Source organism: Lygodium microphyllum, chromosome 19, assembly GCF_053477565.2.
Source record: "Lygodium microphyllum isolate KBCC chromosome 19, Lygodium_microphyllum_v1.1.10, whole genome shotgun sequence".
NCBI classification, from domain to species: domain Eukaryota; kingdom Viridiplantae; phylum Streptophyta; class Polypodiopsida; order Schizaeales; family Lygodiaceae; genus Lygodium; species Lygodium microphyllum.
The window spans coordinates 36,966,400-36,990,631 of NC_141153.1; the positions used below are offsets into that span (position 1 = coordinate 36,966,400).

Genomic DNA, 24,232 nt, shown 5'->3' on the forward strand with positions numbered 1-24,232 from the left:
CCCAAAACCTTCGTTTGGGGTTGAAAAACACTCAAAATGAATATCGGAAGATATGAAAAAATGAAAAATGCACTCAAGAGGACCTACACAATGCAGTTAAATCTTCCATAAATTTTTATGTTACTTGTGTAACTTTGTTAGAATATTTATTTCAACTATTACAACTTTATAAGTGATTTACCCATAAAACCCATAATTTACATATTTTCGGTATAAAATAACCATGTCACAAATTTTTTTGACATCAATTAATGATATTCAGATTAAAAAAATAGTAATTTTAATCACTAAACCGAAGCTAGAGGGTGAGCATTTAGCATACGATGTAGAAAAGAAGCAGTGGGTAATACTCAAGGGGATTAAAAATAGTAAATAGGAATAAAAAACCACTCAAAATTAGCATGGTCTATAGGAGCATACTCTAGGATTAGTCACCATGATTCCCCTCTCTCTCAGTCTCTTCTTGATTATTATCTCATCTACTATACTTCTACACTAAAAAAACAATTGATTTTTAGTCTTCTCTTGATCTCCTATCTTCATGAGATCTCTTTGGAGTGGAGATGTGTAATTGAAGAGATGAGAACTTGCTAAGAACTCAACAAATCAACAACTAATTGAACAAATCCATAAATTGTGCCCATCCATGATCTCTAAAGACAGATTCTAATTGATTACACTAACTATGAACTAATCAATGAGCATAAAGTCAATGTCAAATGACCTCTATATAAATAATGGGACACTCCCATGACTAAATATTAGTCTATTAAAGAGTTATATGTTGATATACTTAGTCTAGAACCCTTCTATAGCCTCAATCTAGCCCTAAAACTTCACTTCTAGCTAAAAACTAGTACCTCGTGAAGTTAGTTTGATCCCCATACTATCTCATGGTAGAGAGAAGAAATTAAGCTCAAATTGAGGACGATTTTAGCACTGAGTTGGCTTAGTTTATTAAGCTAGTTAGAGTTGTAATTACTTCTCTACACGTCCTAGAAATAGCCTCGAATTAGCTACTTGTGCACTATCGGGCACAATTTAACAAATCCATTACTAACTCCAAACTATCCATAAAATCTTCAAGTTGTTTTGGAGATGGGATTAATGGTGTCTAGTAAGGTTCATAGTATCCCAAATTAGTAATTTACTTCAAAAATTTATTGAGAAATCACAAGATTCAACGGTAGCTCATAGACGAAGCCACTAGAGCATTGATAACTAGTCTATTGAACGAAGTAGATTCAAGTGAAGAATTTGCATTCCCAAATGTTGCTTAAGTGACTTGTGAACATAGTTGAAAAGGCTACTATGATTGGAGCGAAAATGATAGTCGTGATAATGAAGGCAACATCATTACCGGACTCTAAAACCCATTTTCCAAGTGCTATATGCATAGTGTACAATTAACTACCACTATCATAGTCTTGATTGTATATTAATTAATAGTCTTGTAATCTCAATTCTAATGACTAGACTTAACTAAGAGTTAATGATTTGCTTGACTTTTTAATCTATATGATAATTATGAGTAAATCAAATAAATTAGCATATGCTAATTATCATAAAAAATTGATATATTTAATTGGCCAAATTTCCTTCAAAGTGTGCTCTTTGTTTATTACTAGTAATAATTGCCATTGGATTACAATAATATTTGTGATTAATTAGTGTATTTTTATGATAATTTCATAATCACTAGTATTAATTAGTCAACAATTATTTTATGAACACAATACATTATCATGTTCCTAAGAATATGATAAATCTATTGGTATATCTTACCTAAATTGTGTGATAAATTGAATTATCATTGACTTGGTATTATCATAAACAAATAGATCTAAACCCTTACTGAAAAACCTTGGATTTGACTCATGTCAATGAAATTAAGTTAAAGAAAATAAAGATCACATTAAAATCCCTAAGAGTAAACCTCAATTTATCACTGTTAGTATAATGTGCAATGCAATTGCAAATCATGGTTTATTATTGTTTGAGTTATAATATTAATGCAATGGAAAAGAACTTACTTTTAAAGGATTGCTTGTATACTATATTTTCTTCTAATTAAGGATATAATTTTTGTAGTTACCAATTGACTTGATAGTGGTTTACAAAGCAACTATGTATAAAAGAGGCCCATATAGATCATATGGGGGATAGAGACAATGGTCCTTATGCATCTTGCTAGCTCTCCCACCATTGGAGTGGTGCCGTCTCTCGAATGCTTGGACTGACCCTATTAGCGAGAGGTCTCTCTACTATGGCATCTAACTTTTGAAGTCTCGTAGTGATTAGTGGGGCTCTATGGAGATTGGTACATGGGCTAGGATGGACCCTGTGCATTCTGAGCTTGGATATGTTCTGGAAGATTCCCATACTAGTTGGGGGATGGATGGTGGAGGCCGAGGCCAATGGGCAAGTTCTTGGCCCAGTTGATGGGTGAATTCCCTGATTAGGACATGATTATGTATCATGGAGTGGATAAGCCCATAGGCATGAATGGAATATATTGTATTCACTTGCTTTCAATTAAAAAAATGTTTAAGTTGTTATTGCTTTTGTATATGTGTACTAAAGGCATAAAGTGAACTAGTGCTTAATGGGTTAATTAAGGAAGCTAGTTGTATATATCCATACTAAATGTGTCAGGAAAGAATACATTGGGTGTGTCGAGTGGAATAGGTGGACACCTTTCTTGATGAATTTGTCCTATGGCTAGGGGTAGACTCAATCAATTGAGTGCTTCTGGAAAGATAGGATTACTATTAGTGCTAAATTGTGACCTACCTAGGATTTGTGCCATAGAACTTGGTTTGGTGCCATTTTAGGGAGAGTGAGTGAGATCATGCCTCATGGATAGAGGGATCAATGTTCTAGTCTTCCCTTATTTCTCGCTCTCATTGAACCAAGTGCGATGCTAGCATGCTTTTAGTTCTGATTGTCCCACACAAGTGACTTTCTTAATTTGATGGTGGAATTCTATTTAAGAGACCTATATTGAGTTAATAAGGACTTAGGTTGATCCTCATCGTCAAGCCGGGTGCTTCCCTTGCAAGATAGACTCAGTAGGAGTCTAACTATCTAAGATCATGTGTTCCATGCGATGCAAGGGTGATGCTAAGGACACCTAGATGAGTAGCAGTCCCTTTAGTATGAGGTTAGATGCTGCATGTTGGAGACAACCGTACTATGGTTATCTGGTTGGAGGAGTGGTAGATGTCTTAGATGAGAAAATGTCTTCAATGCTCTAGCAAGTGATGGCTTGAAGGTATGATTATGATTTTGTTGTAAGAAGCATTATCATTGTAATAGAAGTGAATTGGTCTTTAGTGGTACATGTAATCAATGTATTCTTTAGGGTGTGACTATATTGACATTTAGACTTAAGCATGTGAACATGATTGCAACTAGGAGTTGGGTCAAGCTCCAAGCATGCTTGAACTATTATCATGGACCAATTGGGGTGAGGTTAGTAGTGTGATATTAAGCTCAAGGTGACAGGTCTACCAAGATAGTCCAGGGGATCCTGCCCTAGAATATACTGTGAGCAAAAAGGGCTAGGGGGGACTAGAGATGGAGCAAATTGGTCAAACCGGTAGGTGTCTTTAATCTTGAGGACCCCTTATTGCAATAAGCATGTGTGCCTCTACATTAGGTTGGAGAATTTTCTCGCTTTTCTTTCTTCTTATTTTCTCTTTCTCTTCTTCTTTGTTTCAAATCATATAATTTAGTACTTAGGGAGTGGTTGTAGTGTTTTGGACAAGTATCATTTACAAAGAATGTATTCTCTAACTAATTCTATCAATGTGTTTGAAGATTCTAAATAGAAGCGATACATATAGACCATGTCTTCCAATAGGACATTACAATAAGACATGAGAACTAGGGTTCTAAAAGATGAAACCATATGATTGTGACACAATCTATCCCAATGTTAATATCAGAGAATAGAGGTGGGAGGCCATCCTCGTATGGCATGGGCAATCATTGCACTAACTTCACCAACAAATAGAGGTAGTTGCACATTGTACTAAACATTGGGTTGAGGAAGTTGTTGAACTTCCTAACCAAAATACTAAATGATATTTTAGGATCCTTGATTGGAATAAATACATTCTTTTGGGAGAGCTATAGCTGACAACTTAGGGATTTAAGAAAAATTTTCTCTTCTGTGATGTTTGAAATCATAATCTCTAATGTGCCTTCTAGGATATGGTAATGAAGCACATTAGCCCTCTAAAAGGGAGGTGACTAGCAAAAGGTAAACCAAGCATGCTTGTCTATCTCTAAGATACCGTATCACCACTCTACTTGCTTCCCCATGCTTCAAGTTGAGACATATTCTTCTATCTCCTAAGAACTTGTAGGTTTTGGGAAAGGTCATTAAGTCTTATTGATCGAGTCATTTCTTGGCTACATGTAACCAAGTGTTGCTCTCAGCTCAAGATGCAAATGGCAAAAACCTTACTTCTCTTAAGTTGAGATAATTATAGCTAGAAAGGGGTAAGTGATCCTTCAATATTTTTTTGGTGAGTTTTTCATCTTGTTTATTTGATAGAATGTAGAATATGGTAGGGGTTCTTTCAATTCCTATTCCTACCATAAGCAGAGAGTAGGCCCTGCCTCTATAGGGATGGAGTTTTGTGTTGGTTGGCATAAGTGATGTGCTAACTTGATTGATTACAAAATTGATAGGGTGGCAAGGTGTTGAAATTGAAACCTTTATTTATGAGAAGCCCTAGCTTCAACCCGTTTGGTCATGTATTTAACAACTATAATATACCAAGCTTGAGAGTATTGCATTGTGGCACTAATTGGACCCACAAAGTCAATTCCCAATTGTTCAAAGGGTTATTAGGCCATTATAGTTGCCAGATCCATTTGATATTTCCTTATACGCACTTTCGTGTGTTTGATTCATTGCAATGTTTGACAAAATGGGCGGCACTGCAATGTTTGAAAAAATGAGTGGTATCCTTAAAGAGGGTTGGCCATTGTAGTCGTGATTATAGCACTTTTTGAGCTATGTTGTTGGTATTGAAATGGCCTTTCACTATTCCTCCATATGCCTCTTGCAACACATTCTCAAATTCATGCTTAGAAAGCATGTCCTGAGACCATCCTATCCCAATCTATATAACTTGCAATTAGTAAGTAAGGTCTAGTCTTGAGAATGAGGTGTGTGGGTCTAGATTTCTCTATTGGGCACTCAACTACTCCATGCTTCAATATTTAGAGGATGTCATCTGCCCAGTAGGGTGTCAAGTTGGCCAAAATTGGGTCTCTTGTTGTACCATGAACAAGTGGAAATCAGAAAGGTTATTCATCGGTTCTAGTTTTCTTTTCTCCACTTGTCATCTGGAACATGTGATCACCAATATAATGCTACTTTCCCTTTCTCACAAACCACATTAAATTGAATCCTAGTAATAGGAGTAGCCATCTCACTATTCAACCAATGCAGAGTAGTGCTTGATGATCTACAAAGAATGTGGCAAGTAGATAATGGAAAATTTTCTTTATGGAATATACCATACCTAGTTCTTCCCATTTTGTTGTGGAATAATTTATCTTGGTCTTCATAAGTTGCTTGTTGGCAAAACTCACTAGAAAGTCTATATTGTGCTCACTAGCCTAGCAAACTACTTCTCTTATTGCAATCTTTGATACACAAATGTGCACATGGAATGTGACTTTCTAACCTGAAGCTTATAGGATAAGTACACTAATTAGATCCTTCTTGAGGGCTTCATATGATTTTGGTACTCCTTTGTCCATTTCGAGTTTACCAAGAGCTTATTCAAAGGACTTGTAATGGTTATATAATTCAATGCAAAGTATCTATAGTAATTAGTATGGCTAAGGAAACACTATATGCCCTTATGGTTTCTGAATAGTGGTAGCTCTCCAAGATGACTTGAATCTTTGTTGTGTTTATAGTAATACCATTCTTGTATATGATGTGGCCCAAAAAGAGTCCATGTCAATAGCCGAAGTCGTGGATGGAAGACCTCTAACATATGGCGATATTACCAAGGAAACCCGACCACTCATGATAACTCTTGGAAATCACAAATCTCATGTATGCTTTAATGTCATATCTAGTCCCACAAATCCAATAATCATTGGGATGCCTTGGCTAAAGAAACATAATCCAAAAATTGATTAGGTTAAACAAAAGATTACACGTTGTGAAAATCAAGGAAAGTTGGTATATCTAGGAGCCAATGTAGGAATCGACCTACATGATATATCATTATACCAGCTGAAGAATCTAGTAAGGACGAGTCAGTCAAGCTACCAAGCAAGTATCAAGAATTCCAAGATGTATTTGAAAGAAAGAATGCTGATCTCTTGCTTGAACACAGACCATATGATTGTATTATAGAACTCCATGAGGGGGCTCAACCACCTTTTGGACCCATCTATAGGCTATCCCTTGATGAACTAGCTGAACTACGCAAGAACATTGATGAGAAATTAGCCAAGGGGTTCATTAGGCACTCAAAGTCTCATGTTGGAGCCCCAATTCTATTCGTAAAGAAGAAAGACGAGTCACTTCGAATGCGTGTGGATTATTGAGGACTCAACAAGATAACAATCAAGAATCAATACCCTTTGCCATTGATACCAGAGCTCTTGGAATGCCTTAGAAAAGCCAAGATCTTTACAAAGATTGATCTACGAGGGGCTTATAATCTTGTATGGATTAGAGAAGGAGACGAATGGAAGATAGCCTTTTGCACAAGGCATGGTCACTTCGAGTATGTTGTTATGCCATTCGGCCTCACCAATGCTCTTGCAGTGCTTCAACATATAATGAATGATATCTTCTGAGAGTATTTAGATGATTTTGTAGTTATATACTTGGATGATATCTTGATATTCTCAAAAGATCCAAAGGAGCATGATCACCATGTAAAATTAGTTTTGAAAAAGCTCAGAGAAAAAGGACTATATGCAATACTTGAGAAGTGTTTTTTCCATCAGATAGAAGTGGAATTCTCGGGATACAATGTCTCCTAGAGAGGAATCTTTATGGACTCTAAGAAGACCGAGACTATTCTTGATTGGAAGACACCCACATGTGTCCATGATGTCCAATATTTCCTTGGCTTTGCCAACTTCTATAAGATATTTATCAAGGATTAGACCTTGAAGACTACTTTCACCATTGCCCCAATCCTAGTCCACCTAGATCCTACCAAGCCCTTTTTCTTGGAGACTGATGCATCAGACCATGCCTTAGGAGCCATCTTGTCCCAGCATGGAGATGATGGTCATATGCATCCAGTGGCATTACACTCAATGAAGTTCTTACCTCCAAAGATAGACTATGAGATCCATAACAAAGAACTCCTTGCCATTGTAGATGCCTTTGATACTTGGCGTCATCATCTAGAGGGTGCAGCCATAAAGTTATCATCTATTTAAATCATGAAAATCTAGAATAGTTTATGGCAATCCACATCCTCAATCGAAGTCAATCTCGTTGGAGTAACTTCTTATCTAGGTTTAACTTTGTCATCACCTATTGCCCATGATGCCAACAATGCCAATCAGATGCTTTATCAAGAAGATCCTACTTGACACCTAAGAAGAGAGAAGAAGCTTTTGATCAACAATGAGCAATACTACTCAAGCAAGAGCACCTCTAGCTAGCAGCCATCTCTAGTTGCCACCAAGACGTCCCTACCTTGATCTAGTTAATTCATGAAGCCTTGCCACATGATGAATTGACCAACAATGTCAAGACGTCCCTACCTTGATCTAGTTAATTCATGAAGCCTTGCCGCATGATGAATTGACCAAAAATGTCAAGAGGAAAAATCAAGAGAGAAAAGAAAATGAAGTTTGTGAGTTTCAAGAAACTAATGGATTATTATACTATAAGGATCTACTTTCCATCCCTCCAGGAAAGCCAAGACTCCAGGTACTCCAACAACGCCATGACACCCCAGCAGCAGGATACTTTGGAGTTAATAAGACCTTAGAGATTATTTCAAGAGATTTTTAGTGGCCCCATATGTGAAAAGAAGTTAAGGAATATATAAAATCATGTGATTCTTGCAAAAAAGAGGGCCAAGGTAACTCGTCACAAACCACATGGCCTCTTGCAACCCTTGCCCATTCCAGCGCGACCTTGGTATTCTTTGTCCATGGATTTCATAACAGATATTTTCAAATAAAAGAAATATGACACTATTCTTGTTGTGGTAGATAGGTTTACAAAAATGGCACATTTCATCCCTACCACCAAGACCATCCACAGGCGCAGCTACCGCTGGACTCTTCCTCAGATACATTTTTAGATTACAAGGACTCCCAAATGACACCATCAACAGATTGGGGTCCCCAATTCATATCTAGTTTTTGGAAGAGCCTTTACTCTTATTTCCTTGCCTCATTGTCTTCATGAAGTGATAGATAGACACGAGTAGTGATGTCGAGCTCGAACTGTAGAAAACGCGCAAAAAATGCAGGAAAGCACAGGTTTGAAAAGAAAGCCACAACTTTTTTTAAATTTTTCTATACTTGCGTGGCGCGTCTGTCAGCGTGTGTAATGGCGCATGTATATGCGCAGATAATTCCTATTACACGCGCTTACAGACGCGCAGGAACAATTTAAGGAATCAATGCATGCATTTAGGGAATCAATTGACCTATGTGGTGACATATATAACAAAGCTTGAAGAGATAACACATTGGCAAGTCAATTGGCACATATATATGTAGTGACTTACTAGACCATCCCACTTACAATTGCATATTATCCCACTTACGTATCAATAGGTGGATAAAGCACGAATGGTTTTTAGCTAGAGAAAGATAATGCAATGAAGATGTATACGAAAGAGATAGAGAAATGCATATTATCCATCAATCAATCAAAGATATGTACATGAAGTGACTTGATATAGTAATTAAAGTATCGTCATTTTTAGGATGCTCCATTGACTTCTGCAAGTTCCTATAACCTTGAAGTAGAATATAGCCAACCACACTGTCCATGGAAGGAAAACTTGGCCTCATCAAATTAACCAAGTTAATTTACTTATACATTTCATAGATAAGAGATTTGTAGTTGGCTTGTTGGTATTAGTCACAACAAGTGGACACACTGGCTAAAGATGATGAAAAGAGGACATGTGCACATTGGTTACATGTGGTCCATCTTATCTAAAATTATATGTGAGCTATAAGTGCACCTTGACATGATTGGAGTAGCTTGCATATGCACAAGCCAACTGATTTACATCAATCTACTCATGCTATGAATTGGCATGCATGGCTAGGTTAAGTGCACAACATTAAATGAGACATGTGAGTGTATTGATCAGTTCTCTCTCTCTCTCTCTCTCTCTCTATATATATATATATATTGCAAATGCACAAGTCAACCTTTGATTTATATATACATCCAATCATCATGCCCTATCCAATCACATTTGTATAGGGCATGATTGGATGTATATAGGGCATGAAATCACCTATATGTAATTAGCTTTGAATGATTGGATGTATATTTGTAATACTCAGAAAGAAGTAAAGTTGGTAATGTATATCATGTCCTATGCATGTATATGCCCTATACATGTATATCATGTCGTATATACATGTATATCATGTCCTAGCGTATGATCCAGGTGTAATTATGCCGTATATACATCCAATCATGCCCTATTCAAAAAAATACTAGCTGTTAAGAGGTTTGGTCATACCCTGCTTACTCTATTGTTGCCTGAGAGATTGTTGCAGGGGCTTCCCCCAATTATGAGGTCAATCTTTCCCACTGCATCCACAATCTTAGCCAACTTATCATCAGTAAGATCTCTAACATCATCCTCCATTTGAAATCGGCCTGTTTGTAAGGTTTTGTTCCACTGGCTGGCTATTATGTTTTTACATTTATAATTGATCTCCACAATAACAACAGCCTTCAAAATTATACCCAATTTGTGCAATGCCACTTCTTTCCCACCAAGGCTCGAGAATAAGGACAGAACTGTTAAATCTTGCGGATATAATTCTTTCAGTGGTGAAAGACTGTACGCAATAGTATTGACCTGAAATGAGTTGCCCAATGCAATATACCGATCTGAAAGGGTAGAGCAGCCTCAAGTGTGGCCATGATCATATCCAAGCACCAGCTCAATCTCATGGGGTTCAAGTGGGGCAGCTTGGCCTGGGCTGACCCAAACCAAGTTCCATATTTTGCATGCCAGGACAATCTCATGTTGAAGATAAGAAGGTATCTTGCTTTCTTTGTGGGAAGAAAATATTTTTCTGATCAATCCACATATAGTGCTAGGGGCATCCCGTGTGTTTATGCAATTCAGCTTCTCTCTCGGATCCCATGGGGACCAATACTTCTTTGTTTTCGGAAGCACCTCAAAGATTGTCATGAGAGCAGGGGGAAGGATCAACCTTCTTCCATCTACTGGAAGGTTATAAACATAACCACCTCAGCCTAAAGCATGCTGAAAAATATCTAGAGTCTGTGAACTCTGGATCTATGCCATTAAAATGCTGTTTGATGGTCTCCCACTCTGAATTGGGAACGTTCTCAACACTTTCAAAATAGAAAAAGGGAGGGCCTTCCATCAAACTATTCAATGGTTTTGGCTTGCCTTTTAAAAAGCCAGGAATTCCAAACCCCATGCCCTTTTTGAACTTGAAGGGTGGGATAGAACCTAGATGTGGACGTGATGTTTTTCCATTCATAGATTGAGCTCGAGCCATAAAACACTCGAGTCTTCACTGGCACTTTTATCCAAGTCTAGAGTAGGAGTAATGATGATCTTTGTTTTAAGGCCCAAGTAAGTGTACCATAGCTTAAGGGCTCTTTCATCTACCCAGTATATTTTGCTACAGACACCTCGTGAGGGTCCAGCATGTCTAGTTATTTGAACACCTCGTGAGGGTCCAGCATGTCTAGTTTGATCTTTTATCTTTTACGACTAGTGCACATTATTCAATGCACTTTGGTGTGAGGGTAAACATCTTCGAACTCAACGTATAGATGAAAAGAGAAATACCCAAGTTTGTGGTGTTCTTGCTCACTTCGAGGATGCCAATGGTACTTCGAGTACTTATTAACTCTATTTTTTTAATTCAATGATTCAATATATGTGTATTCTTAATTCTATGGTTTTTATCATGCGCACACGTAGATGCTCAAGAATCAATTTCAGGTGGTTAAATAATTATTAAATTTGATTTTTTAATTATGTGAATTGCAATTTTAGGTGGTTAAATAATTGTGCGTCTGCTGGCGTGTCTATATTAGCACCTATTTGCGCGGATATATAGACGCAAAATTTGCGTCTATTTACACGCAGTTATAGACGCTGTGATAGACGCGCCCGACTTTGCGCGTCTAACATGCGCGTCTATGCCTCGTTTCTGTTGTAGTGGCATAAGATTTGGGATATTCATTAGTAAGTTTAGGAACCTCTGGTTAAGTGGGTAAGGTGGTTGGGTGAGTTTGAGGGTCGTGAAGGACGTTGTCAGTTGTAGCGGAGTTCGATATTTCTTTTGATGAGTGTTGAGAAGTGAGGTTAAGGATTAATTATAATGAAGGAACTTTGTTTGCATGATGCACAAGCACATGTAGATAGGCTAGGCACAAATTCTTCAGTGCATCTATATTTTCATGTGAAGCATCGATTGATTGGTTGCATATCATGGATTCATCATTGCATATTTCTTGAAATCATGTTTGGATGGGCACATTGCATGAAAGCAAGAAGTGATGATAGTGTAAAGCTAAGAATTGGGTGTGGAAAACAAGAGGCAAGGAATTAAGATGGATTTCACATCCTTGCAACAATCTAAGGAGTTACCCACTATGTTTTATTGGGTGTAAAAGAAGTTTTCTCAGTGGTGAAATATTTATATTTGAGGATGCCAATGTGATAGTTGGTGCATCCAATAATTTTCAGCAAATATCCATATTGCAAGAATTTAGAAAAGCATCGCATGGAGACCCAAGTGCCAATACAACTAAAGCATTTAGGGGGGGTTCTAAGATATTCTTGCTTTGAATGTGTGCATGAGGAAGGTTCTCCTTCGTCAAACGAGCTAATTGGATATTTTAAAAAAATCGTGGATTGAAACAATTCAGCATTTGAGGGTGGCAAACATATGATTCAAGAAATATTTTCTTCGCCTAAGGAGGTACGTCTGATGCTGAATGGTTTTTTCTTTGTGATTATGGTACTGTAATAACAAAGTGTTGCTGGAGGGCAGATAAAAGGTCCCATTACAATCAATGGAAGCTCTATTCTGAGTATATGTCCCACTGGCAAGGCTCGTAGATCAGTGCGTTATATGGCTGGTGAGATTATTAGCATTCAGGTAGTGCTGTTACAGCTGCGGGCGGAGGTTGATATGCAGTGACGGAAAAAACATCCTATGAAGAACGGAATGGCAATAAAGGAGGCAAAAGGGTCGTGGGAGATTTGCAAAAGGGACGACGACATCAAATTACAGGGAGTGATGGTGGCTGCTATTGAGATGGGCAATAAAGGAAAAATGACGGCATGCTCTGAAGCGCGTTGGTGACGTTTTTCCTAAACAAAGATTCAAAGCGTCGAGTTCGCAGAGAGTTCCACAATGTTCTACGAAACACAGGAGGATTCGGCAGGTTTCTTTGATCGAAATGATGGCGGCATATACTGTTGATGATGTGCAGGTGTCGGCCAACTTTGATTCGCAGGGAAGACTGCAACATACGCAGTGTTGACTGCCGATGACGGGAAAAGATGGCGCTGCCGATGAAGACACGCACTGTAACGGTGGCTTCTTTCAAAGTAGAAGATGGCGTTTTAGCGGCAGTCCGTTGATGAAGCAACGTGGTGGCGTATATTTCATGATGGCAGCCCGTTGATCCAAATGGCAACCTAATTGGACAATGATGAGGGGCAATTGGCAGTCCGTTGGACCGCGGCCAACGTCATTACTAATGAGTAAGGATGGCGAATAGGGATCAGTGTACATGACGTCGGGGGAGGGGGTGTGATAAACCTGCACTCGTTACGCACTCAACACAGCATAGAAAGGTAACACGATATGTGAGCTCAAGGTATACTCTTGTATTATTCAATCCAAAAAGCGGGACAACATAGACACATCCTAGGATTACACCCTCGTGACGCCACACATAAGAGGGTTCACAACTGGGTATAGGGAATCACACGTAGTGTGGAAACAAGGCAGGGCTTTGAGTCACTACTACTCCCTATATAGGTGCATTCGGTAGCAACGGCATGATATAGCTACAAAGTCCTTACACTCACCCCCGCTACTGGATTGCTGTCCTCAGCAATCTAAGGGTAGCATTTGTTATTGACTCATCCGGGGTCTTAACACAGCTTTTCCTATTAAGCTGGTTAGTGTTTGCCGGTCTAGGGGACCGCGGGGTCTTAACACAGTCTATACTATCAGACTGGCCAGTGTCTGCCGCACTAGGATTTGGGGGTCTTAACACAGCCTTTTCTAGCAAGTTGGTCAGTGTCTGCCCATCTAGACTGGATTATTGGGGCTTTGTGTTTGGAGTTATTGATGGTTATCACCATGCGGGTCCACCCTCGACTCAATTACATTTGAGGAGTGGAGGCACGTCGGGGTCTATGATTGAGAACCGCTTTGTTTTGGTTTTTTGGAGAGGCTCAAGGGTCGTTGGAAGGGGCAGGGGGGTTCTCCTCGAGCCAAAGGGTGAAGGCATCTTTGCTCTGTTCATGAGCCTCCACCTCTGAGATCTAAGTAGCCTCCTTGAGTGGATGCCTATGCCACTTGGTGAGGTATTCGGGGAAGCCTCTTTGTTCCCAGCGTTGGAGGAATGCTTCTACTTCGAAGGGACCGTTGGAATGGAGCATTGGTATGCGCCGTCCCCATTGGTTGTCTGGATAGAACCTGCGCAGAAGACGAGTATGAAACACATTATGAACACAAACACTATCTGGCAGGTCCAGTTTGTAGGTGACTTCATTCAGCACTTGAGTGATTTGGTAGGGTCCATAGTAGCGGTGATTGAACTTGGGAGTCATGTTCTTGGGAAGTGACATATTCTTAGAGCTGACTAGGACCATGTCTCCTTTGGCGAATAGTACGGCCTTTCTTTTCTTGTTGGCTTGCTCAGTCATGGTGATCTTGCTCTGCTCGAGGCTTTGCTTAGCTCTGCTGCATTCTGATCTCTCCATTTCTTCAGGAACTCTTCTGCATCTTGATCTTCCGTTTTGACTGCTCCGAATGCTTAGGTGAGTGGTGTGGTGACTTCTTTTCCTGTGGCTAACTCAAAGGGGGTGTATCCCGTTGCCAAATGGATAGAGCTATTGTAGTGGAATTCCAAGACATCAAGGTACAGGGCCCAATCTTTCTGGTCCACTAGGGCATAGCTCCGGAGATAGTTTTCGATGCCTTGGTTGACTCGTTCTGTCTGTCCATCTGTCTCCTGGTGGAAGGATGATGAGAATCTCAATTGTGTTTTCAGGGTCTTGAAAAGTTCATTTCACATGTCGCTCATGAATCTTCCATCCCTATCTGATACTATGGCCAGTGGTAAGCCATGAAGTTTGAATACATGTGTGAAAAAGAGGCGTGCTACCTCCTTGGCATTTAGTGGTAGTTTGGCCAGGATGAAGTGGGCTTGTTTGGAAAAATAGTCCACCACTACAAAGATGATTGTGTACCCATGGGACTCGGGTAGTTCCACAATGAAATCCATGCTGATGACATCCCATGGGCAGTTGGGTACCAATAATGGTTGTAGTAATCCTGCTGGTCTTGATCGTGGTGCTTTGACTGGCAAGTGGGGCAAGTTTTGATGTAGTTTATTACTTCTTCCTTCATATTCGGCCAAAAGAACTGCTTCCTAAGGGCCTCCAAGGTTTTGCTTTGCCCTTTGTGGCCTCCAATTTTGCCATCATGTATCTCATGCAGGATGAGTTTCTTCAACTCCAAATTGTTGGGGATATACGATCTCTTGCCTAAAAATAGGATACCCTTCTCTAGGGTGTACATTCCATGCGGGGTCTTCTTTGCTTCCACATCTCTGATTATGTTGTGCATCTCGTGGTCTTGCTCTAGGGCCTCTTTGACTAGTTCTATGAAGTTGCTGCTGACCACACTGACAGCTTTCAGGTCAGCTTTCCGGCTCAAGGCGTCTGCTATCTTGTTAGTGGAGCCGGGCTTGTGTTTAATCTCCAGGTCAAATTTTGCTAAGAAGTCTAGCCAGCAGGCTTGCTTTGCCGATAACTTGGGTTGAGATTGGAAGTATTTGAGGGAGATATTGTTGGTGAAGACTATTGTGTGCTTGTCTTGAACATAGTGCTTCCATTTTCTGAGGCACTGGATGACTACAACATTTCCTTCTCATGTGTACTCCACCTTGTTTTTGCATCGGTAAACTTCGTGGACTCATAAGCAATGGGGTGACCTTCCTGCACCAATACATCTCCTATGCCGTAGTCAGATACATCTGTAGAAATTTCAAAGGGTTTGGTGAAATTCGGCACCCTTAGGACGGGAGTTTGGCTCATACACTTTTTCATCTGCTCAAAGGCTTCCTGTTGTGCGTTTCCCCATGTAAAAGCGTGATCTTCTTTGGTACATCGATAGACTTAAATGCCATCTCCTCTATCTTGAAAGGAGACACCCAAGCCAGGAATTTATGCGGACCCTTGATGAAGTACATTCCCTGCCCCAAAGATGAGCGCGATTGGATGCACGTGCTGGCCACCATCAATCTGCCATTTTTGAATGAGAAAAAAGATTATAATCAGGATACACAGATAGTAGGTGACTCCCATAAAGCCATCGCACCTCAGATTCCAAGGGATCTACCATCGTGCCACTATGTAGTATGATGGCCAAAAACCTTAGCAAGCAACAAATACCCACCCCTTTTCATATCCCATTTGACATACTGAAACTCTAGGGGATTCTTGAGTATCTAACAAGGGAGCTAGCTGGTCACCCAGTTGCTAATCTCAAGCCGCTCCAAGTTCTCATGGATGAATCGAGATGGGGATGGACCAAAGTGCATGACCTAAACCTTATGTACAATTGGGCACGGATGGAAGGAGAGTTGAGAATGGAGACCTAGATGACGATGAGCAGTTAGAAGAGTAGCAATTCAAATAACAAGTATCAAAACTACTATTCCTCGAATGAAAGCAGTGAAGAAGATGTCAATATAATAGAGTATGACATTGATGGTAGAGTAATCGAACAAACGAAGATAGACTCTAAGCCGTGGAGAGCCAACATATTCAGAATTGAAAGAGGAATCTTTAGAACTAAATGCGATCACACTTGACTGGATCACTATGAGCAAGTAGGGCTAGTCTAGCCAAGTGTTGCACATCTCTTTAGGACAGAGTCAACCTCAGAGCTGCGAACCACCAGGTGAAACTTCATCCTCTAGTGAGGATTGTGAGTTCAACTCGGAATTGAAGGTAGGCTCTAAGAGCAATCTAGAGATACCCCGACATCTAAAACTAGATGCACCAAAGGGGACTTGCTGGTCCACCTAAGGTGCAAATTGTCGAAGGAGGAGAAGAGAAGACAACTGAAAGAGTCAGAAGTCGAATAGCAAAAGAAACCCCAAGACTTACCAAAGCGCTTCACTAAATTCAAGAAAGGGGACATGGTAGTAATCTTGTTCGGTGCAAAGAGACAAGGACAAACAAGTGAACCAATAGAAGGACATGCCAAAGTCAAGAAAGTTGACTTAGCAAGGGAAGGGGAGAAGCCTCGACCCGTGTCCATAGTTGACGACCTGACCAAGCAAGAAGAGGTTGATCTTATTGCTCTCTTGCGAGAGTATATAGACGTGTTCACTTGGTTCTTAGACAAACTCAAAGGAGTCAATCTGAGGGTCATAACACATAATATCCCAATGACTATTGACCCAATGCTAGTAAAGCAGCGACCTTACCTAATGAATCCAAAGCATGCTCACACTGTGAAGGAAGAGATCGATAAGCTATTGAAGGCAAGATTCATCTACAAGATTGAGCACATAAGCTGGGTATCACCCATTGTGATCACCTTGAAGAAGAACGAAAAGTGCGTGAACTACAAGAAAGTCAAATCCATGACTAAGAGAGATACTTATTCATTGCCTTACACGGAGCACATGCTTGAGAGAGTAGTAGGAAAAGAGGCCTATAGTTTCCTAGATGGCTTCTTAGGTTACAACCAAGTTCAAGTACACCTCGATGATAGCAGCGTTTGCCACATGGAGTGGGGTGTGTTTGCGTACATAGTCATGCCATTTGGACTGATGAACACACCCGCTACCTTCCAACATTTAATGTGCTTCAGCTTCAAGGATATGCTAAGGCGAGAACCAAAAGTATTTGTTGACAACCTATGTGTGCAGTCTAGTTGGAAAGAATCCCTCTGATGAGCTTTGCACAATCTACACTCTACAAGTTGCTGATTGTATTTGAGTGGACGAGGAGTGCCAACACGCTTATGAGGAATTGAAAAAGGCTCTCACTACCACACCAATTTTACAAGCCCCAGATTGGAACATAAAATTCCATGTGCATACTGATGCATCAAAGTTTGCAGTTGGAGCCATTTTGTGCCAGCCTGGAAAACATAACCTTGATTATCTAGTGAGCTTTGCTAGTAGCAGACAACTCATTGATACAAAGATGAACTACTCCACAATGGAGAGGAAATGTTTGGCCATGGTATTTGCTATAAAGAAAATTTGGCATTATCGTTTGGCTACACCCTTTACCTTCTTTGTTGACCGTCAAGTCTTACTTTATCTTGTCAACAAAGCTTGTGTTTGTGGTTGTACACGAGGGTAAGCAACACTACATGGCATATTACATGTTCCGCATACCCATAGGAGAGGCCGTTGGACAAGGCATTATAGATGACCTACCCGGTGCACACCTTTTTAGCATGTCCAGTGAGAAGGATTTATTTAAAACTCACTTGACGCCTTATTGGGCTAATGACATAGTACAGATCCTAGAGCACATACTATTAGAGAGACCTATTGAGAAGGCTAGACTAAGGTGCCTTATCCTTAAGATTCAACCCTATCAATTGATCATCGACTAACTCTATAGGTTAGGGCAAGATGGCCTATTGCAAAGAGGTGTATGTGAGCATGAAACGCATGATGTGCTACCTGAAGCTCATGGTGGAATTGATGGAGGACACTTCAGTGGAGATACTATGGTCCGCAAGGTGCTACTATCTCAATTGTGATCGCTCACCCTATTCCTCGATGCTGCTAGATTCATAAAGCATTGTGATGAGTGTTAAGGGATTAAGGTTTCTATTTGTAAGGACACGATGGAGTTAATCCTAGTCATAGCATGCCAAGCATTCAAAAAATGGGGCATTGACTTCATTAGGCCAACCAGTCCCACAACACAATACTCCCAAGCCAAATACATCATTGTGGCAATAGACTACCTTACAAAATGGGCCAAAGCTCGAGCCACGATAAAGAATGATGTTAGAACCACGGCTAAGTTCCTTTAGGAGCAAGTGATCTCATGATTCAGTTGCCCCATTGAACTAGTTAGTGACCAAGGCACTCATTTCATTAATGAAGTGATTACCCACTTGCTATGCACCTTCTTGATCATCCTCCATAGGAAATCATCACCTTACTACCCTCAAGCTAACGGTTAGGCGGAGTCTATGAACAAGATCTTAGTGAATGTCTTGACTAAGGTAGTCTTTGCCTCACACAGTGACTGGGATAACAAACTCATGGCAGCACTATGGGTCTATAGGATAGCCTATAAGATGATAGTTGGGAAAATATCCTTCAAGTTGACCTATGGAACCGAAGTGATTCTACTAGTAGAGTTTTTTGTCCCTAGCTTGAGAGTAGTAGTGCAAGAGTGATGGGATGGGAAATAAGCATGGATTGAACGCTTAGTAGAGCTGGAACGTCTCTTCAAGACCTGATTGCTAGCTACTCATGTGCTAATTTGTGAGAAGGCAAGATACAAGAGTTGGTTTGACAAGCATGTCAAACATCATGACTTTGAGCAAGGCGACCTAGTATTGCTATGAAGGGCCATAAGCAGAAGATGAAATTTAAAGGATTAGGGAATTTCAAAGTCCACAGTATTAGAATAGACAATGTATGGCTCGAAACCTTAGAGGGAGAGGGCATAGGCTTCTTTAATAGCAATAGTCTCTCAAGAAGTACTATCCCCAACCCATCCCTTACACAAGCCACCAATGTTGTAACATCTTGTCAACGTGAAAGTAGCCACCATCACAAAAATCGAGGATACAGACAAGGAGGTAGTAGAACCTGCTTATCTACTACAAATCACAATCACTACTCAAAAGACATGCACTTTTGATGCGCTCATTGATGAGGGAGCTGACTTTAACACCCTTACTCACAAGCATTGGACTGTAACCCCAACTGCAACCCACAAATGCTAAGCTCAACTCGTTTGGGGGATAGTCCTACCCTCTACTAGGAAAATGCAAAGTAGAAGTCTCTATTGAGACTAAAAGCCTACGTGCCATTTTCTATGTGCTACTTAACACCAAGGACGTAGGTAAGGTATCACTGCTAGGACGCACTTTCAAGAAGCACGCACATTGCAATATCAACTACAAATCGCAACACATTCACCTCCCCATTGGCAATGTGAGGATAGTAATAGTTTTCAGCAAGGGCAGGAAGGCTCCACCCAAGCCCATAGTGCCACCAATAGTAGTACCTAACACAAAGTCTAAGGAGGGGGTCGTGATTTGTCCCGCCTTGCCAATACCGATCAATCGCAGCCTAAGGGATACGCAACTAACACCGCTAAAAAATAGTTGAAATGGGTGCCTAAACGCCAATCACCGCCATCTAAGAGCCAAACCGCATGGACCCATAACTCTCGACCATCACATTCTAGGTGTAGGAGACACTGTTGTTGGCGTTCTAGAACCCGATAAACAGTTAAGCCATGATGAATACCTACAGCCCTATTGCATGCACAAGGCTAATATGATGGCAACAAGTGGATTTGGGTGCCTAAGATCAAGAGCAGCACATGTTCCCTTCAACCTAGCAGCTACTAGCCCATTTCCAAAGACACGTGAGCCACCTAAGACTGCTAAATCGCTTGAGTCACAACACAAACCTGTCAAACCTCAACAGGTCTACCAACCAAAACCACAATCGGTTTTCCCTAAATCGACCCAACTTAATGCTGTTAGCACCCCAACGGCTTCATGACTGACAAGTAGCACAACATCTGAGTCCCCAACCACACCCCTTGCACAAGTAGCTAGCCCACATCCTAAGGATCAACTGAAATGGTAGACACCACTTGTTGAGCTATCCAATCTAGTCAAACCCCAACCTCCAAGCCTTAAACCCTCTTATGAGCAGAGATCTATTCTTACATTGACCTCTACTCTAGCTGAGAACATGGGGGATGACTTGATCACATGCATTAGATGCTTGGATGCTACCTTCACAAACAATTCTTGCTAAAAGATATGAACGATTGGACCTATCCCTCCTAGACGAGCCTTTAGCAGCTGATGTACGCACGATGCCATGTACTTGGGAAGAATTCGAGTTTATGTTCATTAAAGTCCCCATGGTAGCTGAGGAATTGATCGCCACTAAGATCTCTCACGAGCAAGCTCAAACAAAGGCTAATCACCTCCTATAGCAAGAGCAAAGTCTCTGTCACAAACCAAAAGCTAGAATAACTTAAAAAGATGGCTGTTACTAACTCCTCCTTTCTATGTAAATGCTTGGGGAGTCCGTTAACCCTCTATATAACACGTATTCACATGGTATTTTTAAAACCCCTTTTTAAAAAACTTGCACCATTTTATATATCCCTTTTGTGAAATTTTAAGGTAATATTTATTACCAACTGCTACATATAAGAAAAAAGTTTACTCAAGGTCTCAATTTTTAGAAAAAAGTGACTTTCCTTCATGAGTGCTATTGAAAATATTCATCTCCTCTACAACAACTAAAATCATTGTCATGTCATCTTCATTGCTTTCTTCTATGTCCTTTGAGTTAGATATCGCTCCAATCTTCAACCCTTAGTTCGTTAGATACCTTCTCTGATGTGCTTGATTCTACAATACATGAGTTCTCATGAAATTGGAAAGGCACGAGTAGGAGGATTGCCTGCCGCTTACTCCTAATCCATAAGGAGATCCACATTCATGGCACCATACTCGAACCAAGGGTCCACCATCTAGATCTTCCATGGTAAGCTCAAACTTATCGTCTCTTGGTGGAATGAGCTCCCTCAACTTCTTGCGAGTACTCTCACATTGGGCTAGCCAACTTTCAAGTGTAGGCTTTGAAAGTAACATGTCTTGAGCTTATTTATAGCTTACTTTGGGTTATCAACTAGGTTGTGCGTAGCTTTATCACTTGCTTTGAAGCCTGTAACTTCTACAATATCACTCAAGTCCTTGCATATCCGCTTTGTGGGCCAAACCTCACCCCCAATCTCGTCTACTATGATTGAATCCCTCCTTATAGTGATAAATTTGACATTTTCTACATGCTAACATTCTTCTTGTATTGGGTTTAGTATGCAACATCCACTATTTTCATCTACATCTTCAATTATAAATTTAAACGAACCACAAATAAGCCCATCCTATATTATCTCTTGTCGTATTGCACCATATGTGGAATCAACTAGAACTCATACATACCCCAAAAGCACTTCCTCACTAGATTTATTCTCAAAAACCTTCATGCAAGTCTTTGAAGCCATGAGCTGTTGGCCACCTTGTATCTAGGTACATGATAGAAAAAGAGACGATATTAATCAATAGCTTCTTAGGGGTAGGAAACATGCACTCACATCAAGGAAAAAATTCACAAACGACTATATTATACAATAATACGTGCATAACAAGTAATTGTACCATGTAACATAGATATGATTTGTGGTTCCACTACTTGGTACAAGCACTACTTCTTGCTCGTTGTAACAAATGTACTATATTGTTTTATTTTACATTTACAATAGACATCCAAGGATAAATTCATAGGTTATCTAGAAACAAGATATCAAATGATACATGCCTCTATGAAAGACATTCAATTGTTCGACTAAAAAAGAACAATTGTTTGACTAAAAAAGAAAAATAACATTGTCATTATTGATCCACTTTTCTCTGTGGATATTTTTTCAAAATTTGGTTTAAATAATGCAGGACTTTTTAAATTTTTTGATAGTGCCACACACACACATCTTTTTTCCATACATTGAAAGGTAAATCCATTGTACACAGTTGCTTTTGGTGATTTTTTTCCATATTTGTTGTTAGCTAATGTTTTCTTTATAGGGGTCATTGGAGTTTGATCTACTTTGATATTCTTTCATGAAAGGTCATCCTTATGAATTCTCTTTTAAGAATTCATGGCATGGTAAAAATGTATTGTCAATAGTCTTCTCTTGTTTTCTAGATTTGTTGCACGTAGTCTTTACTATTTCCTAAAAGAGCTTTCATTTTTAGTGCTCCTAGACTTGTTATGTTCCACTTGGATGCCAATTTTTAAGATATTGTTGACTCTGAGAGACCTTTCGTGTTTCTCCTTCAAGTGGTCCCACTACAAAGTGATGCACATAATTGTGGATGGAGAGAGTTATCTTGAATGTTTGCAAGACTATAGATTCACAGTTGCTAAGCATAGATGGGATGAATGTAAATCTTTTGTCTTTTGCTTTTAAGTTAAAATTCTCATATTCTCAACTAAGTTTTGTATGTTTTATTTCAGTGCAAAGATTTCCTTGAGTCATATGTATGGTAAATAAGGAAGAGGTACAAAGGCTTTGAGTCATATATATGTTTGTTTCTTTATACATTTGTCCTACAGTTACATTTCCTTTGTACATTTGTACTTCAATTTTGTGACTCACATATAATGAAATTTTTGGATCTTGCTTACATGAGTTCTTTGAAATGTTTATGAGTGTCTATTGAAGAATACCTTTGGAAATAATGTTTGTGAGAGAAAACAAGTTTTGAGATTTTTTATATATTCATAGTTCAAAACTCAAAATTCTAGAAGGTAAACACCTCATATAAGATGCCATTGATTTTGATGAAATCATACCCAAGAGTTTTATTATCTAGAAACTCCAAGGAGTCTCTTATATCCTTTAGACTCCATTTAGAAGTTGTATTAACCTTCTTTTCTTCTTGTCTAGTTACTCGCACGTCCACTTTTATTGGAATACAATCAACATCAGAATCTAAAGGAACCCAAGTACCATATCTAAGTTTGTATCTCCTATAATCAAAATCCATAATAAGAAATTGCTAAGAGATCTTTAAGATATATCCAAAGACTTAGGACATGCATTGCACCATATAAAATCACCCTTGTGGTCACATTTCCTAAATTTCTAGGATAGTCCTAGAACATTGTCCAAATCCTCTGCTGAAATCATCCTACTTAGCCATGAAACATTTTTCCTTTGTAAATTTGCTAATTTAGAACAAGCTACAAAGATGTGCAAGGGTACAAACCATGACACAAAAGGCCTTTTTGTTAATCTTACTCTTGCTTTGTCTAGTTCTCCAAATGTAGCAGGGGACTCTTGTATGAAGACCTCAAAATTATATAGAAATGTGGGGATTCCTTCTCAAGAAAGGGGGGAAACCAAGAAAGAGTTGTACCTGAGAGCAGAGTTCCTAGGAGGTCAATCCAAGAAGCATCATTTGGATAACGATCCAGTTGCATACATATTAACAATCATAGCTATTGTAGGAAACCTCTAATTTTGACATTGTGCTATCAAATTTCTCTAGAAAATTAACATTTGGTTTTTCCTTATGTTGATCATGAACGTTGCTAGTAGTAGAGCTGATGAACCTTTGGTTTGATGTAGGCTTGTCTCTTGAATTTCTTGAAGTTGTTGTTGTAGGACTTGCACAGCTAAGCCCAAAGCTTATGGTTGCTCGACTTGTAGCATTGCATTACTTTCTTGAAGCTCTTGGATTTTGCTGGATACTTTGTAAAGAAGTAACAATACCTTACATCATGGAATCCATCATGACTAGGCAAGATTGTGGTAAGAGAGTCTTGGCAAATTGTTATAGCCATGGCAAGTGCTCTTCGAGAGTGAGGAGATTGTGAGAGAACTTACAAGAGAAGAACTTGAAAGAGAAATTGAACTAGAACTAGATTGTGAGATAACTTGATTAATAGAGAACTCAATTACAAAAG

At 39.6% G+C, this 24,232-nt stretch overlaps 1 protein-coding gene across 1 annotated transcript in view; it reads left to right on the forward strand.

Annotated features, from left to right (window-relative positions):
* The window catches only part of LOC148019755 (protein LOL2-like), a 35,500-nt gene extending 12,601 nt beyond the window's left edge, over positions 1-22,899 (forward strand). The window contains exon 8 of the mRNA XM_087699911.1: positions 22,778-22,899. The gene's annotated coding sequence lies outside the window, so the exon portion shown is untranslated. The remainder of the gene's footprint in view (positions 1-22,777) is intronic.
* Positions 22,900-24,232: the final 1,333 nt, after the last annotated feature.